The following is a 24,376-nucleotide window of genomic DNA, read 5'->3' as shown; positions in this document are numbered from 1 at the left end:
ACACACACAGTACATTTGTCAGAAGTGAATTACACTGCCCTGCACTTACCCTGGCAGCAGTGACAGGCATGACATATCGCTGTGGCAACAGCGAAAATCAATGTTGGGGTTGAATACAGAGGGTTTCTGGGTCCTATGACAACTTTTTGATATATTTGTGATTTCACTTGTATAAATGATCATAACCAGTCCATCCCATCGGAGAAAATGCACACACACAAAAGGCACTTAATCTCTAAGTGGCCATCTCTCTAATTAAGAAGCTTCAGAGCTCTGTGGTTAAACTCTGGTCAAAAAGAGAGATGCAGGACTATATCAGCTGAGGTGGTGATATATAAAAAGGTGAAGAGGGAGGATAAATAAATAAAATGGCATGAATGGGGAGGTAGATGGATGGAAGACAGTTAAGTGGTTTTAGCCAATTACACAGGCAGAGCAGATAGATCCAGAGTGCCAGACACATCTTCCAGACACCAGATGGACTGTAGGGCGCTGACGTCACAGCGGTAACAAAAGACTCAGGAGAAAGGAGGGAGGGAAGAGGGAGGAGAGAGGGAGGAAAAGGAGGAGACTGAGGCTAAGAATAGGAGTACAACCTCGGGCCAGCACAATCGGTCGGCCCTGCCTGCTATTTTTTACTTTACTACTGTGCCAGCTAGCGCCCGTCTGACATCTTTCTCTCGCTCCTCTCTTTCTAACCCACTATCTCCATCAGCCATTTAATCCATTGTAAAGCCAACATGTTGCTAACTTTTACATGTCGACATCAACGTCCCTATGAAACAATCAGGGCATTCTATGACCTCTGAAAAGCTGCACTCCCATCCCACGTATGGTAGCTACAACTCACATGGCTATACGCAGTGTTCAGCTTCAAAAGCCAAACATCTACAGAGAGTAACTCAGTCAAATCTGCTTCACACGTGAGATCAAACACAAGGCCGAGGCCGTGGAAAGAGAACAGAGTGAGTGGCATGCGTCTGATCCCCAGTTTCTTAGAGCTGCTTCACTGACGTGGGTTAATCCTTGAGAGGTTCTACTGGGAACTCTTACGTACTCCTCCAGGGGATGAATTTCAAGGACGCACAAGAAAGAAGTGGGATTTATATGTGAGGGTACGGGTGATGAGTAGCTGCAGGAATTACACTTGTGCGTGTGTGTGTGTTCACATTCATACTCCCTACTTACCACAGTCTCATCAGGAAATGGGGCTCCATGTCTTCAGGTAGAAACGGACGGCTAGATAACTCTCAGTCTCTCTGCAGGAAGGAAGAGACAAGAGAAAAACAAACATCAGGAAAGCTCAAACTGCGAAAGCGCACGTGATCTGACTTGTGTAAACCCTATCATACCTGGCATGAAGAGTTTAGCTCTGTCTCTCTTTCCTGCTCTACAGTATGTCCCTCCTGCCGTCGTGGGAAAATCACCCCTCCCCATAAGCTCCGACCTGTAAATGGGTCCCTGGCGATGCCTGAAGATGCAATGTGGTGGAAAATGTGCGGCTGTGCCTGTTTGGTCCCGAAACAAGAAGCTCCCCTGACTGCCTGGCTGACGCTATAGCTCCCCTGCTCGGAGCGCAAGGCCCCGGAGCCACAAATGGAGGGACGACGGGAGAAAATGAAGAGAGGAGAGCAAGGGGACACAGGAGAGAGTGAAATTAGCGATGGAAGGAAAGGATTGGGAGAGAGGGATTGAAAGAAATAGAGAGTTATAGAACAAGAGAGAGAGAGAGAGAGGAGGGGATGACTAAGAGGCTAACAGCTTAATTGAGTGTGTGCTGCGTCCAATTACCTCCTAAAGGTAGGAGAATGTGTGAAATCACTTAGACTTCACAAAAATAAAAAAAACACATAAACACTGTGGCTCACACAAAATAACACTGCGAATGTGTCATCTGATGTGAGAGCATGTTACATACCTGTGTTGATAAGATAAAAACAAGAACATAGCCTTGTGCATTCGCCCCTTACTGTGTGTGTATCAGTTGAATGCCAAATGCTACTAAGCTAGCTGCAGTTGCACTGGAGGATGCCACAGGGTTCCACACACTTTATTACCCTTCCATTAGCATTAGCATTAGTCCAGTGATTACTATTAGCTGTTAGCATTAGCACCCTTGGCTTTTTTTCCTTCTGTTATTCTTTGCCTCATTATGGGTGACGGACACCCTCAGCATGTTAGTCTGGGGCTCCATGGCAACAGTGACCAGTATACAGACTACATTTATTTGAATCCATGTGAGGAATCATCTACAAGATGACTGAATGCATTCTTACAATTCCCAAAAGCAATAACAACAAGAGCCTCATTTTAGCAGTGATCACCTAGTAATTATATTTTGCTGAGCAGAATAGAGTCGTGTCATACGCAATCGCATTTTCAGAGTGGGACCAAAGGGCATAGTCCATGATCACAAAAGGGTTTTAATATGCATTGTGTGACATGAGGCGTTGTATCCTTGCCAATCCTACACGGAGGATCTGCCACTGTCGTTCGTCAAGCGGTGCATGGCAGATGCTCTCATGAGCTCCCATTGATTTGCCGGAAAGTGTGTACGTACGTGCATACTCATATGAGTGTGTCTGTGAGCGCGGGAGTGATGTGTCGCTAGCTAGCTGCAGAGATAATTAGAACACAACTCTTTTGCTGTCCCTGCAGGCCACTGATCCAGCTGCTTTCATCTAATATAGGTCAGCTGTGACAAAGCCCTCAGCATGGACACTGATCAGCTCTGCTAGCTCCCTAATACACAAAATATGCAATCTCTCTTGCATGTATATGGTATACACGTATGGTGCACACATATGGGCATGTGTGTACGTGCACAAACATATGCAGTTACATACTGTACACACACTACAGCCTCTACATTAATGATGGCAGCCACAACGAGTGGGTGAATTCAGAAAAACCCATACACTCATGCCTTCATCTGTCCATCACTTTGCTGCTGCCAAAAAATGCACACAGCCCAATACATGAATGCACTGGATAGTACAAATGAGTAACTTCAAGTCATCGCTCTCACAGAAAAATAAAATATTGCCAGACATAGTCAATGCAAATTCTTCCACTTGCTCTAAAATCAATGCTAGACTGGAAATTGCGTAAGTGTGTATCTAATACTCAGTGACACATGAATTGCATTAGTTTAAAGTAATTTGTGCGGATATAAAAATGACTTGGACATATTGGACACAAAAAATAAAATGGGACAAATCAAAGGATGCAATGAATAAATCCAGTACAGACAGCATGATAGTCAATGCCTTTAAGTAAATAAAGCCATTAAATTTGCAAAATGGGGATGTTATTGAGTTATTGAGACTAGAATCATCATATTTTTCCAAAAGAATCAGCTATCTAGTATGTACAAATGTAATAAAAACAGAAGTAAAATAAGGGAGTAGTGGTAATTGATTATTACAACTGACGCAAGAAAAGCAGAGGGCCAAAGTCTCACCATGCCATGTTTTTGCATACAGGGTATCTCTGCTCTTGCAAGTACTTGCTTGTAAAATTGGAGCTCTTTGTCATTTCAAGATATAACAAGATATAATTATTTTTGTTTGACTGTGACAGTTCATTTTTGAAAAGGAAACAGTAGCTTGACAAAAAATATAAAACAATAAATAAAATAAAAATAAATGAGTAAAATCTTAACTCATGGTCCTCTTTCTACCTTTTTTCGGAACACATCAAGCTGTCTTCCTCAGTGGATGGAGTTTGCTGCTGAGCTAACTGTCACATTATTTTGTTTGATTATTTGCTGTAGATTTGTAAAGTTGCTTTGTTAAACCTGCAGTGTGGAACTTTTACATATAAATGAATGTCTATTACATTCAAATCCTTGCCAAACAAGTTCACACAATGCTGATTAAGCCTATCACTGCAAGATAGATCTCTCTGTATTTCACAGTATACAGAGTTTTTAAATCGCATGTCAGGCAGGACGTTCCCGTGCTGGCTGTTTGAACGCACAACCAAGAGACTTCCATCGGCCGAGTGGCTAACTTCCAGTTAGCTCTCTGCTAACTTGAATGGGGATAAAATAATTAAATCATACGGCTCTTCTAGACTCCCCAAATGTTATCGGACTGAATGGATCAAATTCTGATAGTGAAACTAGTTATTTCGCAGGGGTTGTGTGAGGCTCAAAACAATTTGTCCACCGTTTTAGAGTTACAACAGTAGCAACGGAGTAGGCTGGAGCCCATGACATAAGCATGTGCCAACAGTGTTTTTGTAATTACTCTCACTGCCAGAAGGGGGAGACGAAAGTCCCGCACTCCAGCTTTAATCTTTAATGCATACATTGTGTTGTCATGTCATAAGGCTTTATGGTTACACTGTCATACCGACTGGCTGTTTAGACACAAACCTTTTTGAAAATACAGGAGAATTGCAGTAGTCTCATAATTTGCCAAGCCTTTTATTCACCAGTAAAGCTTTTCTGTGAGTTTTGCAGTGTATCCTTTCTCTTTTTCTTCATAGCTGGAAGAGCAAATTTATTTGAACAGTCTGTTCTTTGGCAACAACTGTGTGACTCAAAGTTCTCCTCTGCATAACCTCTAAAAATGCAGGGAGGGCTACAGTTTATTTAAGAGTAAATCCTCAATATCCTCATAGACACTTTCTCAAATGCATATACTATAAACACACACACACACACTTGCACTTTTTTGCAAACTAAGACTCATCTCTGTACTTCTGCAATGTTGTCACCAGGGCCACCTCACTGAGGGTCCAGAGCCAAAACTTTGCCTTATGCAATGCCTGGTGGGATAAAGTGAAGAGTAGCTGTGATGAAGAGGAGCCAGAGGAGAAGCAAAGCAATTATTTTCTCCTCTTTTCACCATGCACTACAGTCTGTTGCCTCACTCTATTTCAAAGTGCCACAGCTGATATAGAGAGTACCACCAAAGTGACTGCTTTGCATCCTCAGGTGTTCTAGCCAACCTACTCTATTGATGACCAACTCCACAGAAAAGCATCATTATCTACTGCCCACCCTACTACAGCTGGCTCCCTAATGGGGTAATAATTGGTGTAAATTGCAAAGTGAACAAGTAGTGGCATAGCCTTTGGGATGGCTTGATTGAGAGGCCTATGCTATGTCGCATTGCGGGAGATCCAGGCATTCTCTTGACTCTAATCACCTCTTTTCTTCCTCATTCAGCCTCTCTTTATTTTTTCTCCCAACACATGCCCAGAGAGTGCAAAGCTAGCAAGTGGGGTCATGCAGGGCTTTAAACAACTGCGGCTATTTATGCAAATACAATCAATATTTGATAGTCCCCTTCTCTACTGACTCTCTCACTTTCTCTCTCCATCTCCCTCTCAAACAAGAAACTGCAGTAGGGGCATTAATTAGGGCCAGACATGCACTAAGGATTCCCCACAGGGCTGAGCAGCAAGGCCAGTTCATACCAGGCCAGAAGAGGACAGGTTTGGCCTGACCACTGCAACGAGGAACCAATTAGAGACCATGGAGACAGCACTTGACACACAGCTATCTACAGCAACCCTGCTTGACTTTAGTAGCTCCTTTGAACAAGCTTCTATAGATGATGCACCAGTGTTATAAATCTTTTCATTTGTTTAAGCTTGCCATTAATTTGATGAATTGTTGAGTGAACTGTCTGTTCACCAATCTCCGCCCCCATACTTACCGTTGCTATGCCCGTCAAGCTTTCTGTTCGTGCATGGCACAGTCTACAGTTTTAATGGTGGCAGATTTACTACTTGAAATTTGAAGGGATTTTTTAATCATTGGGCCCTTCTATTCAGACAAAGGTAGATAAAAGCATGCTTTTCATTTTTAACTGTCAATTTTTCTAGCTGAAATGACAATTATTGGTAGCAGATTTGAGCTAATTCTAGCTAAGTAAACTTTTTAAAATTCTAAATGAGAATCTTGTAAAAGGGAGTCTTAAATATGCACTTGATGGCTATATATACATACATATCGTGCAAAAACACAGAAGCTAATGCTGCATATCCCAGCTGGTTAAGCCTGTTGGCAGAAATGCAAATGATTGCAGCCCAAATTAGAACAGATAAACACATTGTTTAATCTATTTCAGTTATTTCTGCTATTTTTCACCGCAGAGTTGGTCTGGACTGTTAAAAGCCAGTTACTAGCTACAAGCTGTGCTAAAGTGAAAGAAACCAGAGGTCTCCCAACTACAGTTCAGAGCCATGGAACTGGCACTATATTGAGTATCACTTACTACAGCCCAAGTACTCCGCTTTGGCATGTGGAGAGATCTAAATCTTGACAGACTTGCTGTGGCTAGTTAGGGTTGCTAAGCTATGATTGGACATTTACCTGATTATCCAACTTTCAGAGGAACCAGCTGAGATAATGTAATTAAAGGCAAATAAGTGTCATTCTCACTGCACCTGTTCTTTTTTGATCAAATTTCTCTTATAAAATATATTTTCAATGTATTCTAGGCCCAGACTTATGTAAGTCATCCAAATATCAACCACACAAACTCCTCATAACTTTCAAGAGCTGAAATGAGAAAATTATTGGTTCAGCTATTCCTGTTGTGCACTTTGGCATACCAATAGTTGAGCAAGTATAAGCATTAAAAAGGCAGTTCCTGCAGTGACAGCTGTACTTGACACTGTGATGAAGTGGACATATACCTCAAGAAATCTATATTTTTTTCAACAGAAAGCCTTTGTCAAGAACATTGTATTACTGTTTTCTTAACTAAGGGGCAACTGCTTAAACCCAAAGAGTCTGAGGGCTTAGTTCCGTTTTCTAAGCACTGTCCTACATTTAGGACATAGCACATAGATTCTTAATAACTTCTTAGGGATTTCCTCAGGATTAGGTTCAGACAACTCAAGCAACTTCCTTAACACCACCCATTTCCAATTAGATCCTATTAACAGAACACTGACTTCAGCTCTGCAAACACACCCTATAGGGGATTTCCATCAGCTTAACAGGGGGAAAAGGGTTTAATAAAATTTTTTTACCATATAGCTGGTACTGTATGTGCTGTTCTGATTTTCTTCATTCCACTGTACCATGAAATTGTGTGATAAACCCCTGAACCCGCCAACGGATATCATATATGGTTAAGCATCATGTAGATCACACATATATAAGGATCAGGTTAATAACATCTCAAGGAGATCATGTATACTATAAAGGCCTGATGCACCCTGCCTGTTGGAAGCAGCTTGATTAAGCTGGGGGTGAGATGACAGAGCTTTAGAGACCGTATGGGTCAGGCTTTCTCACGGAGGGAGGAAAAAAAAAATGATAGGAAGAGAATGGAGCAAAAAAAGGAGGAAGGCTTGCTTGTCCCTGGTGACCTACGAAAGCAGATGCAGATGTAGCAGATGGATGAAAATAGGCAATAAATGAAATATGCTTGAGAGGAGAGGTTAATAGAATAAAGAAGGAATGAAAATTGACTCAGCAAAATTTTGGACCAAAGTCAATTTATTTAAATGGAATCACCATGGTTTTTAGATTTATTAGTGGAGGCAAAATAAAACTGTGCAACACTGTCAAATGGAATTAAAGTTTGTTGAACCTGACATGTTCTGACCTTTGAGGGGCATTTTAGAACTTTTTTGATGCTTTGAAACTTTTTTTTTTGCATGAAACCAAAGTTGCATCGAATGTATGACATCAACAGCTGTGGACAACTTCACTTTGTTGGCCTTCACAAGACCTTTAAATATTTTTCTCCACATAAGTAGCTGGACAAAGACAAGGGAGACACACACACACACACACACACACACACACACACACAGGCAGCTGGATGCAAAACAAGCAGCCCAATCTCTTGTCTTAATGGGTATTAGACTGTTCTGACAGTATACAAATCAAATGAATGTACCAGCTTGAGGCGGGCCTGCAGACACACTGCACATTAGAGTGAGGTGGTAGTGATATGGTGCTCTTAAGCTGGCACAGAAATGCATGCATAAATCAAGGGGAGCGCTGCCGAACTGAACAAAGGAGGTAAATGGAGAGAAGGGTGTGGATTGGTTGAAAGAAGGGTAAAAAGTGCAAGATGGACACAAGGGAAAAGGTAGAGCAGAAAGAAGAAGGGACAAAAGTCTATTTTTTTTCCGCTTCGCTGGGTTTCATATCTGTGCATATACTGTAAATGTGTATGCATGTGCTTGTATGAATGCATGTGTGTATGTGTGTGCACAGACGCAGCTGTGCTTTCCTTCACGGTCATGTATCTTCATGGGTGCACTCACACACATATCCTCTGTGGTCGGGGCAAAACACTTAGAGCCCAGCTCCCTCTCCAGTACTCACCTGACAGCTCACCATTTTTCATAGCATTTCTACTGCTCTCTCTCTCTCTTTCTCTCTCTCTTTCTCTCCCCTCGACTCTTAAGGATCCCTTGGTTCTCATTAAGCGATTCCTTAGCAGCAGCTGGATACAGTGAGTGTTTCTTCCTTCCTTACTCTCTCTCAATCAATCTTTCACCTATCCTACTCACTCCTCTTACCCTCTCTCTACCTTTCACTTGTACAACTTAAACTCATCTTTGCTTTTTTTTTTTTTTAAATGTCCATCAAATGTCACCATCCTTTCCTTATTTCCTTCGAAATTTTCCGCTATATAGGATATGGGAATAGGATGATGAGGAGCAACAGAGCAACACAAGTCAACAACATGACAAAAATGTTCTAAAAATGAATTTGAGTTCGACATGATCCATATCGCCTCCTGTTATTCACTAATCACAAGCGGGCAATTTGAAGAATGATAGATATAGCTGTAGCAATAATGCCCCAGAACATCCAAACAATCAGTATCTTCCTCATTATTCTCAGTCAGACCTTGGAAAGATTTTGTGCATGTGTGGGTGTTGAAATATATTTGAAATATATGCGCACGCATGTGTGATTCTCTTAATGTAATTTTATGTCCGGGTCCTTTCACCCGAAACCCAATTCCAAGCTTGCTAATGCATTATGGATCATTAGACAAATATACTGACGGAGCACTGATTACAGAAATGAATGATGCATGCTGTTTTTCTCCATTGTGTGTGTGTAAATGCGTGCAGTTGCAATTGTGTGTGTTCAGATGCACATTGAGAGGTCATTTAAGAGAGACAGTCTCAAGGCAATGAATAGGATATCCATTAGTGGCAGACTATTGGTAATACGACACGGGGGTTAGAGCTAGGGTTTACAGCGTCATCCTAAACCTCGTCATCAGCTTCCACTCAAGGTCACCTACAGTGTAACATAGAGAGATGCCAGATTTTCTATCCTCAAAGCCAGATGGATCAAAAAGTAGAAAGAACAAAATCTGAGAATTTGTGTTCTCATTTTGAGCGATGCAAACTCATATTATCATATTTAAATCATGCACACTTCATCTGTCACAGGTGGTTCAACAGAAATCTCAACTGCTTTTAGCCTCAACGCAGCCACTGACACTTCTACCTTTTACTTTTCAACTCACAACTCAAAAATTGTCATTTTAAGTGTCAGTGACAGTTCAACTACTTTCAGTATTACTTTTCAGTGTTTATGCGTTTACATAGACGCTCACAATTCTGCTGCCTACAGGGCTCAAACTTGAGATTACAATCTGAAATGCTCACAGTGATTGCACTTCAACTAATTTCAACTTTGACTCTTACACTTCAAAACACGCTTCAAACCTTTTCATTGATTCAACTTCAACAGACACTTTAACTGCTTTCAGAGATCCAACTTAATCTGCAACAGAAAAATTAGCTTTTTAAGACATTTTAACCAGTTTACGGTACTTGCACCTGCGGTTTTCAGTGTAAGCAAGGACACATACAACTTCTCTGGAAAATGTACCTTTGTCTAGATCCTCTTGTTGCATGAGATCAAGTGGGACCTTTATGTTGGCCTCAATTGCACCAAGATAAAAGGACATCTACATGAGCACAAAACCATATTGGATCTTTCAACAGTCATTTGGAGTTTTTTTTTTTTTACTCTTTTCAAAGAACAAGCTGATTGATTCAAAGCCCTTGCAACCTTTTCAAGTACACTTTAGATATCATTTTCACCAAACAGCATCAGCTATTTCAGATTTCCTCTCAATAGATCCAAATGCAGCTGAAAAAGAGTTTCCTCTGCTTAGCGCTACCTTTGAATATACAGTGTCTTTAAAACAACATCCAATCAGTCTCCATACAGTCTGACCAGTTTTCCTCCATCAGTGCAGCCAATCAGAAGAGCAGATTTCCACAGAGAATCAGAGCAAAGTGTAGGGGTCATGTCGAGGTCATGGATGATGTCACGGTGGAGCGAGTCTATTCAAGTGAAGTCATCAAAGCCTCATTATTTCTTTCACTCAGGTCCGCTCGGGCAAATTAGCTTCACCGCTCAAGTGCATGTGCGTGAATGTGTGTGTGCGTGTATGTGCGTGTTTCAAAGTCTAATTTGTGCCGGTACCCGGTGTGAGTGCAACTGAGTTAGCTTTCGTGTGCGAGTGTATGTGTGTGTATTTGTGTGCACAGGTGCTAATTGAGTTTTGAATTCCGCCGTTCAAAGAAACACACAGCACTTGTGGTCAGATGCTGTTCACAGAAAAGGGACACATCATCAAAAAGTGCACCATCAAACAACCCTATTACAATGACAAGTATCGAGGAGGAGGCAGAGAGACAGAAGGAGGGAGAAAAGCTTGAAAATAGAAGAAGAAAATATTACCTGCTATTTACATTTGATAAATCTTTTTCACTTAAGCAAGAGACATAAACACGGAGAGAGAAAGTGATGATAAACAAACAAGAGAGGAGTTTATCTTCAAATCGTCATCAACCTGTCGTTGCGCGCAACAGCGGATCCAGTGGGCGTAACATTCATCATGGACTGGCTGCCTCCGTGGCAATTTGCATATTTCTGTTTGCATAATGTGCATAGGTTTGTGTCTAATTACAGCATAACGAGCATCAAAATTGATTGCTTGCATATCTCCTCTGTTTGGGGAGTTGGTCTTGATCTAAACAGTCATTTGGAGTGTGAGTATGCGCACATGTGTGTGTTTATTTGCATGTTTTGTAACAGCAAGGGATCCAGTGACCATTAAGTGAGGAAAAGTTAGTGATTCAGACACACACACACACACACACACGGAAGAATCACACATCAAATGTCATATTGGGTTAATGCATTGCTTTTTGCAGATTGAGGATTCGTCTTATCAAAGGAGGATGTAAAACTCTCCATCACATGGAGCTTTGCTAAAGGCCAGCACTGTCACATCTGATTTGTGAGTTTCCAGATAACTGCTGCACATATTTGCCACATACATACACACCCACATAACCTGTATGGACATTCATTCCAGCAAGAATGGAGGCATGGAAACCCAAACAAAAGACATCCAGTGCATCTCTTTCATCCATCAGATGTATAGAGGAAGGCAGGCCTGATGTTCTTTGGTTTTCCTTCAACAATCAATATGTTTGTTCATGTATGTGTGAAAGCTAAATGCAGCAAACTGCCTGAATGTCTTCATATAAATGTTTCTCGATGTAAAACACAACTATGTCAAAGCCCATCTGGAGACTGCACTTGAATATAAACATTTTTTGACACCGTGTATATTCATCTTATACCAATTAACAAGAAAAAAAAAAGCTGCAAAAGACTAGAACTGCACTGTAAATGTCAAAAAGACCTACATGCACACCCGGCAGAGAGAAAAAACAAAGGGACAACTAATTAGCGGTTGGGAGCAAAGCGGCGCTAAGAGTTTTGACAATGAAGAATGTTGTAATTCCAGATCTTCCTTTCTCCCTCTTACTCTTGGTCCTCTTCCAATCCGTCCCTCTCATTAATTGGCTGTCACGGTCGTGAGCATCTTGATGTATGCTTGGTATGTGTGTATGTGCATGTGGTGATTGTCAACATCAGACCGCTGTGGGCTGTGGTTGCCCCCGGCAATGAGTGGCCACATCATTAGAGGGAGGTGATTATATTATTCTGTGTGACGATTCAGACTACATTGGTGACCTACACACACGCAAACATACACATGCACAACTCTCTTTTTTCCCCATCTGTTTCCATCTATTTGTCAGTTTTCAGGCATTTTATTAATTTCCCGACTCTCCGGTTTACTAAGTTCCTGTAACTTTGGTGACCCTCACATTATAGCCATGCTTGAACACACACAAGTCAGCCAAGGTTGGGAAGTCAGGCAAAATGGCAATAAGTGGACGAATGTGGAAAATGCCACCCATGTGATAATGAAGGAAAGAAATGCCAGTGTGTGTTAGCTAAGTACCCCTATATGTGTTAAGGCCACCTATGTCTGCTGTAGAATTGTGTGTGCTCTCAACAATTAGAGGACACAAAGAGAGAAAAAGTCATGGCCATCACACACAGGCACAGGGAAAGGAATTGAAATAGAAAAGCAAAGTAAAAAAAAAAGAGATAACTAATTTTCTCTCCTACTGTGATTCATCTATGGGCTGTGGAATTGTGCAATGCCATCTTTACTGCTTGGCTTGTAGCCCTTAAGCAATACAGGGATTAGCGTAGAATTTGTTCTGTGAAGCTCCAGCTGTACTATGTGGCTGTGATCTGAAGGAATCTATCTCAATACATTAAGACCTGGGGGAGAGCTCTGTTGGAAGAGGGGTAAAAACAAAGAGATGAAGGTGTTCGGTAAAAACAGTTGCTACAGGATTCGGCCTATTAAGTAACGGTGTAAGATCTCTTTCAGTCATTGCAGAATGTCAAAAGTTCAGTGGATAAAAAAAGGCTGCTGTTACCTATGTGTTACCTGGCAACTTGAGGGGGCAACACGATTCACTTTAACCATCACATTATGTCTGAGAAGGAAGATTTTATGTTGATTAATTTGCTGTATAATAATTTGCAGCCATTATGCAGGGGCTGACTGAGGGCATAGTTTCTGTCCGACACTGCCGGTTGCTATTCTGGCACCTAGCTTGTTACTTAGTAACATGGAAGTTTTGCTTTTTGCTTCTTCTGAATGTGTTTATAAGGTAACTTTCTATTCAAAGCCCGTGTTTGTTGTTTTCTGTTCTTCATGACATTGTGAATGCTTAAAGGGGACATATAATGCACATTTCCAGGGTCTATTCTGGGACGCTACTGGAATATCTTTGCATGATTTACAGTTCAAAAAAACTCCTTATTTATCTTATACTGGCCCTTTATGCAGCCCCTCAGTTTTAGCTCCTGTCTCTTTAGTGCCCCCCTCCCGATGAGCCCACACTGTTCTGATTGGTTAACTTGCGGAAGCTTTCGGATTTCACTTCTTTTTCTAATTCTTTACTTGAAATAGAAACTTCTCAAATACATCCGTACATGTTGGAGCCCCCATCCGATCTGAAATATGCAAGTGGACAATGCAAACAACACATGGAAAAACCTTAACAACAACCTTAGCAACAAAGGCTAAGGAACGGACGGCTGTTTGTGGGCATATGCGAACACTCTTATGACATCAGGAGCAGGAAGTAGAGGTAACTTTGCAAATGAAGTGTTCAGAGCAAGGTGAAGCTCTGGCTTTTTTTTTTTTTGTACATATGTTCACCTGAAGTTTTGGCCCTTTGACCATGTTCATAACAGTATAAAACTCATAAAATCACAAAGCATGATTTGTCCCCCTCTAAGGCTTGAAAGATAACATGGATGAAAGCAAGTATCCCTTTTGGTTTGTTTGGTTATGATCTTGGTTTTTATCTTTGCTTTTATGCAGCTCATATCAGACACAGTATATGGAAAAAAATGGATTTGGGCTCTATTTGGTAGCTTAGCCAGTCAATGTGACTGGAAATCAAACCATGTTTTCAAGGACTAATTTGACAATTAGGAAAATTTGCTTTCTTGCTGAGAGTTAGATGTAAAGATTGACACCACTCTCATGTCTGTGTATGCAGTATGTAGCTAAAAGCAGGAGACGATTAGTTTAGCATACACACAGCATCTGTGAAAAGTTAAAAAATATGCCTACTAATACCTCTAAAGCCCACTAATTAACACATATCCCGTTTGTTTAATCTGTACACACAAACAGAAATGTAAAAACAGCATGTTGTGGTTTAATGGGTAGTTGCGTTCTTTTTGCTTAGCTTTTTGCAACATGAGAGTGGTATCAATCTTCTCATCTAACTCTTGACAAGAAATTAAATACGTTTATTTCCCAAATTATCAAATGATTCCTTTAAAAACTGTACACCTGTCATGGTCCTGTCACAGTCCTGCCTGGACTTATTGTATTTTCTGGGTTTTGGTTGTCTGTTTGCTCTTGGTTTCCCTCCTATGTTCCTGTACTCCTCCCCCAGTCTGCTTTTCCCTCCACACCTGCCCTGCATCAGCCTCGTCAGCCCTGCCCTGTGCCCAGTGTTTCCCCCAGCCAATCAGCTCCTTGCACGCTCTCCTGTCTAGTCACCTGCTCCCTATTCCCTCGTTAGTTCAGTTTGTATTTAAGTCTTAATGTTCAGTTCAGTCTGTGTTGGATCATGTGTTCTGTCTGCCCGCGCTCCTGAGTGCTGTTCCTGTGTTGGGGAAAAAAAAAAAAAAAAAAAAAAAAAAGTCCCCTGCATTTTTGTCCACCTGCGCCACTCCACCTGCAACAACACCTTTATTTATTTATTTATTTTTGTCAGACAAGAATGAATTTGGAGTGTGGGATATTTTCTTGGGAAAATTCTTTGTGGTTTGCTCGTGTCAGTGTAGGCCTTCATGTATTCTAGTAAGATCAACCTCTAGAAAGAGGTGAGGATAGAAGTGATGCTTTGAGGAACTAAATCAAAATATGTAGATGAGAAGTGTCTTCAACACAGTTTTTTAAGGGTTAATACACGTGACTGTTCAGGTGAAATTAAACCGTTCGGAGAGAAAAAGCTTCCTTTTTTTTCCGGCTTTTGGTGATAAATCAGATTATTCATAAGGAGATGACAGGAAAAATCTATGTCATAACTAGGATGTGAAGCCAACCAGTAGCTGCTTGTGTCTACTCAGTTTGCCTTTTGGATCATGAGCAGGTCACGGAAATACGAGCCAGACTGATGTGCAGCGGAACTAGCAGGGTGCTGAAAATTCGAACAACTGTTTTGGCACTCACAGTTTCTTCCTGTGATGCTGTTTCTCATTATCTTCCCGTGTTAATCCTGAGATCTGCTCATTAAACAGAGCAAGAACATCCACACACTGTCAGCAACTCCACAGGAACAAAGTGCCAACAGACAAGGGAGTGTTCACACACAAAGAGACACACACTATATCTCACTCCCTCTCCATGTGTCACATCATGGAGCCATTTCTACTTCTATCACACGCTGAAATGTCTTAGATTTCCAATATGATGACATGTGGCATTTCACTAATCAATTTTTCATACTTGACAGTCTCTGAATATACAGAAGGCCCTGATTTTCACAGCTATTCATGGAAAAAGCCAGTGCATGTGGCTGAATGTGTGTCTGTGCTCATGAAAGTCTGTTTTTGTGTGGGTTGGAATCTGTTTTATAATTTGAATTACATCTCCCCAAAAAACATAAACAAATACAATATGTATATTTGGCCAAAGAAAGCTGTCAGGCCTGATATCTGTCCGTGCACGCTGTGTGTACATGTTGTTTCTAATTTGAAATTCATGCATTTCTCATTCACTGTTTAAGCTTCTATGGAAAAGTTTGCTACAAAATGACAAGTGCATTCCTTAACCATACAGTGTAAAGCCCTTTCACACGAGATGCAGCCAGCCTTGCATTACATTACAGTGGTTTTGCTTTGCTGCCCATCCTCACACTCCTTCCCTGTCCACTCAGAGCACTCAGTGACGTCCATATTGCATGAGAATATTGCTGGGAACTAGCCACATAAACACACGCCCTTACACACAACATGCATACATAGAATTGCATATATGAAATGCACATATACAAACATCCCACAATATGAAGTATGAGTTCAGGACTTGGATCCTGCAGCCCAGATCACATCTCTTCTTGCAGTTTTACTAATTAATCAATTTGGAGCTGCACACCGCAAGCTCCACAAACCATAATCTACTATGCACTGTGCTAACAGTTGGAGTGTATCTCAAATAGAGTATAGTTACATTTCCCCTGCTGTCCTTTTACATGATAACAAAGTCAGCAGCTCAGATATTTTTGATCCGATGAAGAGCGCATGAGAGGACCGTTGCAGAGTGAGAGAGTCAGGGAGAGAAACTGCCTACACTGAGCATGCTTCTGATGTTCATCAGCTTGTAAAAAACATAGAGGTTAAATGAAGGAGGAGAGAATTATTGCCAGTTGAAGAAAAAAGAGCGAGTGTAACATGCTACACACTGTAGCGTATTATGCAATTTCTCAGAGAATATACTGAAATGTGAAATTCACACTTTGGGTTAACCTTCTCTACTCTCTCTGCTTTTTTTCTGCGGTATTGCTCTTCTCTCCAGCCCTGAGGTTGTGGGCAGTGTGCCAGCAGAGAGAGTGTTTGTGGGTCCCGGTAGAGAATATGTAAACTCGACCCCTAACCCACACTTGGGAGCTCAAGACCATCAAAAATGCATATATCAGCCAGAGCAGCGATATGGTTTTTCATACAGTGAACCCTGCACCAGACTTATTCCTTCTCTCATACATTTGAATGCATTTAAAAGATAGAAATAGTCTGCATATTTGAGAGATCATATGCATCACTCCTCCAATTAATGCCCTCTCTTAAATCTACAATCACAAAAGCTAATGGCGGGGTAAGAAGTTAAGTTTCTCGTTCTTGTTGCAGACTCACCATATTGTGACCCCTCCTCTGCTCTTGCCTTCCTTTTTTATCTTGCATTTTTTCCCTAGCATCAGCTATTTTCCTTTATTTCACAAGTGCAAGCTTCAAACTGAGACAAGGTTGCTCCTGATGAGATGGCTTCAGACAACTCAAAGAGCAGGAACGCGATGAAACGAGAAATCTACCCTGAATTTGGTGAGCATGCAGTACGGTTCCAGTCTGTTCACCTGGAAAAGTATGAGACAATGGGATGTAGTCAAACAGGAGAGTAAATCCTAAAATGCCATCCAAAGTCCTCACTCAGTGTGGCTTCACACTGTTTCAAAAGGGATTGTTATCATTCAGCCAGGATGCATTTGCTGGCAGCTACAGATGCTGTCAAACACTATGAACTGTAATCCAATGAGCCAGATCTCATGTTGAGGTGGCCTGGCTGCCACTTGAAGGTATTTCTATATAAGCCTGGACACAATACTGTCATAATGGGCTCAATCAATTTTTCTATTAAAGATAAATCCATTCCAAAAAAAAAAAAAAAAAAGGATCTGATGGGCCTGTTGTATTGTTTAGTGTTTTTTTTTTTAACCACCACTATCTCTCCAAATAGTTTCCAGCTGCAGTGAAAAGACTCTGGTTGCAGCCTCAATATAATAGAATACTATGTTGTGGCCAAAAGAGATTCAGTGTTTTTGAGTACAGAGACAGTCAACTCTTTTTTTTTTTTTTTTTGTCTTGAAAAGAATAAGCTCTCACATCACTCCATAAAATTGAAATTGCAATAGGCATTTTATGAGCCATTGAATGCACCACAAACATACATCACAACACTTGAAAAGTGTTATGTAGGTTATGTGTAAGAGTACATTGCAAGTTTGTACTTTTTTTTGCTTTAAATTGCCATATACCATCTCACAACCCTTGAATTAAGCCTCATAATGGATAAGTAGCCTACTGCAATATTCAGTATGGATTTCAAGTGATAAATATGTAAATCAAAGCTTGTCTGTCTTTATTATACACCCTCTTATTCTGATGAGTTTTACTGCAAGCTCTTACACCTAAAACTATGCAATAGCAGTTACACAGCAAACCTAAACAGTTAACTGATGTGAAGCAAGAGATATGCATATTAATGAACACCCACTAACCCTTCCCTGAATTGTTCAACCATAGCTTAGCAACAGTAATTAGCACCAAGCAATACTCTGCATCCAAGAGTTTGTCTTTGTTCAGCCTTTCCAAAACCAAAAACACAATAGCACATAGTTAGGAATGAATGAATTGTGTTTATCAGCTCTGATGTGAGCTGAAAACATTAGCAAGTCAGCTTAACTAGCTTACTATTCACAATAGTAACTGCACATTACTTCCAGCAAGACCAAATAGCACATCATTAGCTAACTACATTAGTTTATGAGGTAACAGGTTATAATAAACCCCTCTCACAACTAACATGTTCACTATGCAGTATTTTCCCACTGTGTTGAAGCTGGTCCTGGATGCTATTTGAGTTTAGGATAACCTTTCTTGATTTGGGGAAGGTTACACTCCAGCAACCAACGTTACCAGAGATAGTGTTATGTTTGCTCAACATATTGGTTAGCCTGTGTCTTGCTATGCAACCAGAAAAGGTTACGTTAGGATAAACTAAGAGTGTGATCTTTCATTTTCATTTTTTTTTTATCATAAGAACTGCTGTTTCTTTACTTCCATGATGTCTGAATGGGTCATCGACCGGTGGAGACAGTTGGCTTGGGACATGCAGCTTTAGCCTCTGTTTTTTTTTTTTTTTTTTAGCACGTTATCATGTATGTAGCCATCAAGTGCATATTTGAAACTCTTTTTTTTTTTAACATATTTTCATTTTAAAACTAGTCAGCTTGAAACATTAAAAAGTCATTTGGAGGAAGTGTTTTAACCAACTCATGGAGCTACTGTTAGCTTAATGTTTGCAGTTGTCATTTCATCTGCAAAATCAACAGTTGCTGGCGGCTTCTACCTCTGTCTGTGCAACGGGGGTCTATCTTCTCTGACTATCTTCACAGTTTATAATGCCCCTGTTAAGTCCATTTAATATCACTGACAGTGGTGACAGCCTACAGTCTCTGCGTTGTGTTTTGATGATAGTGGTGGACTAACAGCTGACAGTTAGAAGCTGACTCCAACGAAGAGACACAGACAGCTCCGATGTCAGTTCAATGATGAGTCTTTTATTGCTTTACAAGCACTTTGGGATCTAGGGGATACAAACCTGGTCTCAGTAAAACTATTCCATATAAAATAAAATCATAATCAAAGTAAACTTAAAATACTAATGAATGATTTCTGTAGCCAAGCTCAATAACCTTTTTAAGTGACAAATTATAGACACTATTGATACAGATGGATTAGTACACATAGATAATCACTCTGGATGTCATTGTAGTTATAGTTAGTAATAAAGTCTCTCTCAGATAGACATATAAACATTAATATTTACAGGTTTTTATTTAAAAGTCGCACACTCACCTGGGAGATACAAGCCTAGTCTGACTTGTTCCCCTGGTGATGGACTTTATAGCTGCATTGTTACCTTGGATACTGTGTCAAGTATTAAATAAGAAATGTAAAATATCAGCATAAAAATATGAAAATAACCAATGTGTGCACCTTACAACTATCAAAGAAAGGTAAAATTACTGACAAAATTATATTCTATATTATAAGATTTTACTATTAGACATAGTGACCATTTAAAACTCAAATTATGTATTTAATGTAACTTACAAGAGGCTTATGTTACATCTGGAATCGAAAACCAGCTGTTTAAGAGACTACTAAGAGTTAGGAGTGGTAAATCTGCCCCTTAGCGAACACTCAGTTGGTTACGTTACTTCCAAATGTTTTACAGAACTTGAACGATAAATGACTGCCACTTCCGCTCTAGCCAATTGGTCAGATTTTTGAAGCAAATCAAAACTAAGCAGTCAGGATATAGTCTGAAACACACTAGTCATATCAGTCATGTACAGAGACAAAGTGGAATAGCAGAAAAAGGTAATATGTACAAATAATTAAATATATCCCTACAAGATGAATAACTGACATTTTCAGGCCGTGTGTGGCCGCCTGGAGACGTGGTGAAATAACACTGAGGATCACATCTCCAAAGTCCCATTGAAATGATGAGTTGAACTAACACACTCCTGTGTTTGAATTTAAGAGTCTGATACAGCCATGCATGGATGGTCACAATAACATTCTCTCTCACACACACACACACACATACACACTTAAGTCCAATGACATACTCATAGTCTCTAATTAGCACCCATACTTTGTTGTAAAGGGCAAAGCTGTCTGCTGGCTTTTGGGCATGACACTCCTCTGATAACCTTCCAGTCATCCACAGAAGGAGGGGTGAGGGGATGAGAGAGTGGGGAGAAAGAGAGACAGAGATTGCATCACACAAACAGTAACAGCAGACAAAGCACTTAAAATGGCACTGTCTTATGCTGTACTGTATATGACTATCCATGGCTGCTTTTGTGTGTCTGTGTGTGTATTGCTAGGCTGGTAATGGGGTGGCGGTTCACACTTTTATTTCATATTGTATGTGAGTCTTGTCTTTGAAGGGATTCAAACATGTCAGACAATGCAGAGCAAAATAATGGATAAAAAGTGTGAAAAATGGATAAAACTGAGATTTCCTCTTTACTCCTCATATACAACATCCTATTTTTCATGTTTGTTTTCTTTCTCCATCTCATTCTCTTCCTCCTTAGGCAAATTATGCAGGAACCAAAACCTCTGATTCCTCTCACCTGAGCTGAACTCTGAGAAACAGGCATAGAATGGAGAAATGGATTGCAATTGTGTTTAGAGTGACTGTCGTGGTGTAAAGAGAGAATGGCAGGGCATGTAATAGAGACAGAGTGAAGCAGTTAAGGGGCGCATGTGCACAAGAAGGCACAGACAGCCGAGTCAGAGAGAATTGACTGTGTGGCAGTGTGACGCTGAGGGATTTTCAATGAGAAAAGAATAAAATAAATAGAATAAAGAGTAAATTGATTTTGGATCAACTTCTGTGCAGATACTCCGGTGCGACTATGGACTCATGCAGTCTGATATTACCATATTTGGAATGAAGATCATTTCTACTTAAGTAGTGTGAGTAGTATAGGTCATGAGGTACTCAGTTTTATACAGTAGACTCTCCTCCACACACACAAATCTTGTCCAGGTGTCAGTGGAGCGTATACAGTAGGTGAGCCGAATGTTGCGATGAGCTTCAAGCTCAATGAACCGCGAGTCCTTCACTCTCGCTGTCTCATGCTGGAACAGATGGCAGCGCTACCAAGCCCCACACACTCATCCATCATTCACCATTCGTTTAGCTGGGCAGTGTATAAGTCTGTGCGTGTTTGTGTAAGTGTGTTTGTCCACAGTGTACTTTTAGGTGAAGTGACACCGAGGAAATTGGCTGTCAAACGGGTCTGAAGCTCAGCTGCAGGATTTCGGGTCAGCTGTGTTTTCTGTTTGAATAGCCCCCCACAAACACTGAAGTACATGAACTAAAACCCCCCAAAATATATGCACTTGTCTAAAAGCTGCAGTACATCTACTTGAAAGAAAAAGAGGGACATCCAGCATGTTCAGCAAAATGTTGAAGAAAGCATATTGGTAAAAACTATCATAAAATGACGGATGCCATGTGTCAACTGTGACTGCTCTGAACACTGTGGTTACTGAACGCGGCACAGTGTTAGTGATGCCTGTCAAAACTCCTCCAGTTTTCTCTCTACTCCTCTCTCGACCCTTCTGAAGCACTGGAGGAGAGGAAGTGCAGATGTGTAGTTAGTGTTTCTACTCATAATCTTTCTCCATCCTTCTCTCCTTCCTTGTAGTGATTTCTGTGAGTATGGAGTGCCTCGGGCAAAAACTCTGAAACCATCTGCTCTGCTAAGTCTGTCTCTCCAGTCGGCTTTTGCTTATAGTTTCTCCAGCTCTTTCTTTGGTCTCCGCTCCCTTTCTTCTCCTCCATAAAGCTGTGCCATTTCCCTACTGATTCGCATACTGATTGTTAATTGTGCTTTGTTTAGCTCTTCCAGGGTAGCTTACTCCTGAATTCAAAGCGCACTCATAAATTGTAAAGCTTATCATTGCAAGATTGGATTGTCTCCACATTGTCTGTAATTCAAATGTTTATTTTATTTAACAGATAGTTGGAGTTTGGAGCACAACTGCTGGGTTTTAATCAAGCAGTTGTTAAGACTTTTCACAGAATGCATTTCAGAGACGATAGATGCATCTTTTCCCACCATCATCTATCTCAAACCTTGCCAAGTCTTCATTCTCTCAACCTCTGCTTTACCGTAGGCAAGCTTAAACATCCGGCCTTTGAGAAGACGGCAAACTCATCACTTCCTGTTTGAATGTCAGCGTGAAAGATACACAAGATGTGGCAAGTTTTTTATGTCACATACCTTCTGTCAATCTAAAGAGAACAGCTGGTTAACTGTTCATGCTAATAGGGCTGTGCAACAGGGGGCTTCATGGTTTCACACCTGTCATGGTCTCAAACAACTTCCTGTTACTCCCTCCAAGACCTAAAGCTCTGATCTCTACTGGAGATGTGTGTCGTGCTGACTCTGTTGACAGAGCACAACAGATAGTCAACTAAAGCAATTCCTAATGATGCTCCTAGCATATCTGCAGGTTCTCAGGTTTCTGACTTTCTATAGTGTGGCAGGCAACTCTGTCCAAACTTAAAAAGAACATGCAATGTGAGCTGCATTGGACAGAAAAGGTATTTTGGTCTTATTGCTAAATAACCCTCCAGTGAATCACCGCTGGTAATTGGCCCTGCTGCTCATTTGTTTGAAACACTGATTAGCTTTACTATATTTTCCTCTGTTGTAACCGATTGTTTGCTAAGCTCTAACCCACTTAGTTGTTTCTAGGTTTCAAGCTTTTCGTTTATGCCATGCAAATATGCAGTTTACAATGATAATGGTGGCAGATTTATCATTCAATTCTTTTTTAAACAATGGGTCCTTGATTTCAGACAGAAGTTGACAGTGCTGCTGGCAGATTTTATTAGCTGTAACTAGCTAGCTAATTAAGCTAACGTCAGATCCATGATTTGGTTGAAAGTGTTGTCTCCAGTTTATTTTTTGTAATGTTTCCATGCTGACTTGTTTTAAAACAAGAACCTTGCAAATTAAATATGCAGTTAATGGCTACATACATGATATGCTGAAAGATGAGACTAAAGCTACATGTCTCAGGCAAAAAGTCAGCACCCTCACCAGCTGACAGTCCATGTAGATGACATGGAAATAAAGATACAACATTATATTGAGAAATTTGAGATCTGGCATTTATTTTATTTCAACCTTGTGTGGTGGCATAGCTCACATATAAGCAAGAGGTTACATTTATGTTTTATTGTTCAATTTTTTTGTCAAAACAGTATGTTTCACTTTTAACTTTACAAAAGAAAAAGCTTTTAGGATGAGGACTAACCATCTAACGTTAAGATATCTTGGATAACGATAACGTATCCAGGACTAGCTTCCACATGGGAAAATACTCCACAGTGGATTAACTCTTGTGAATGGGGCTTTCTTTAAGTATCCTGTAGTCCCCAAAAAACTACTACCGTAGCTAGTGAGCTAGTTGGCCAATTTTGCATAAAACATTTGAGCAGATAAACATTTGTTTAAACCAATTTCTTATGCCTTTTGTTCTTGTGATTTTGGTTTTAGAAAGGCTAAAACAGGACACCATCCTCCAAACTCATTAGAGTATTGCTTTTACTACAGCCCCATACATGCCATTTCAACATGTGGAAAAAAACAAAGCTTGACACGCCAAGTGTGCCTAGTTATGGCTGCTATGCTATGATTGGACAATCACTGGTCTTAGGAAATTTATCAAATGGTCAATTACTTCCCACACCTAATCTGATATTAAGGTGATCTGGTGAGGTCCATGTGTGGGACCCAGGCTGTTTGATCACTGTAGTTAATAAAATACTGAAGGCTTGAAAAATGAAATCTGATGACAGCTTTAAAAGGCTTCAGATGAGAAGAGATAACACGCTGGGTATCAAGACAATCCCTCCAACTTTAAAGATGGCTTTAAACGTCTGGAAACACTAGTGTGCTCTCTGTCTAGCATCTTTCACTTTTTTTACTTTTATTTTATCTGTCATTCAACTACTTTGTATCTTTTTGTTGTAATAAAACGCCAGCGGGTGCACCGTTTGATTCATTGCAACAAGGGAACTGCTCTCCAGTCCGGCTCTATTGCTGCTTTCTAAACGTGATAAAGTCAAACGACCCTGCGTCCATCCCATTCAACCAGTCTATTCATTAGCTAATTAAAATAAATGGCTACTTAGCCAAATCAATTCTAAGAAGTCTGCTGCACCACCAAAGCCCAGCTCTCTCCCCATGGATCAAGGCCTGCTGGAGGAGGAGGCAGACGGATGTGGGATTGGACTGAGCTCTCCCTCGGTTAACATCGTTGGGTCTTCTGCTTTTGATTCCAGGAACTCTGGAGGGTTTTTGAGCATTTATCAAATCAAAGATCTAAGGTTTCCATAGTTAATGCGGATGTGAC

The 24,376-nt window shown here is 40.6% G+C and overlaps 1 protein-coding gene across 1 annotated transcript in view; it reads right to left on the bottom strand.

Moving 5' to 3' along the window:
- Window positions 1-24,376, bottom strand: part of dlgap3 (discs, large (Drosophila) homolog-associated protein 3) — a 116,312-nt gene that overhangs the window by 54,345 nt on the left and 37,591 nt on the right. The window contains exon 2 of the mRNA XM_067611363.1: window positions 1,189-1,259. The gene's annotated coding sequence lies outside the window, so the exon portion shown is untranslated. The remainder of the gene's footprint in view (window positions 1-1,188; window positions 1,260-24,376) is intronic.

This window comes from Thunnus thynnus, chromosome 15, assembly GCF_963924715.1.
Source record: "Thunnus thynnus chromosome 15, fThuThy2.1, whole genome shotgun sequence".
NCBI lineage: Eukaryota > Metazoa > Chordata > Actinopteri > Scombriformes > Scombridae > Thunnus > Thunnus thynnus.
This window is presented reverse-complemented; position numbering and strand designations above follow the sequence as displayed.